The sequence below is a fragment of the Penaeus monodon genome, chromosome 24, assembly GCF_015228065.2.
Source record: "Penaeus monodon isolate SGIC_2016 chromosome 24, NSTDA_Pmon_1, whole genome shotgun sequence".
NCBI lineage: Eukaryota > Metazoa > Arthropoda > Malacostraca > Decapoda > Penaeidae > Penaeus > Penaeus monodon.
This window is the reverse complement of record NC_051409.1, coordinates 26,272,251-26,272,531: the sequence shown is the minus strand read 5'-3', so window position 1 is coordinate 26,272,531 and position 281 is coordinate 26,272,251.

The window sequence follows — 281 nt, the reverse complement described above, 5'->3', positions numbered from 1 at the left end:
TTATAGAATTAATCACGTAAATATTCTGCTCGTGTGGATGTTAGCTGAGATCATAATGGATGATACTTTTCTGTAAATGAATGTGATCACGATCTAAAATGATCTTATGTTACACGCTCTGTCTTTAGAACTGTAAATATATAGATTTAAAAAAAAAAATTATATGTTAAAAAAGTTGAGAATCTTAGATTACAATAATCCTGCAATTAGTGTTTAATGATGATACTTGACATCATCACTACTAAAAAATAAGACAAGGACAAGTATTAATTAACAAAACA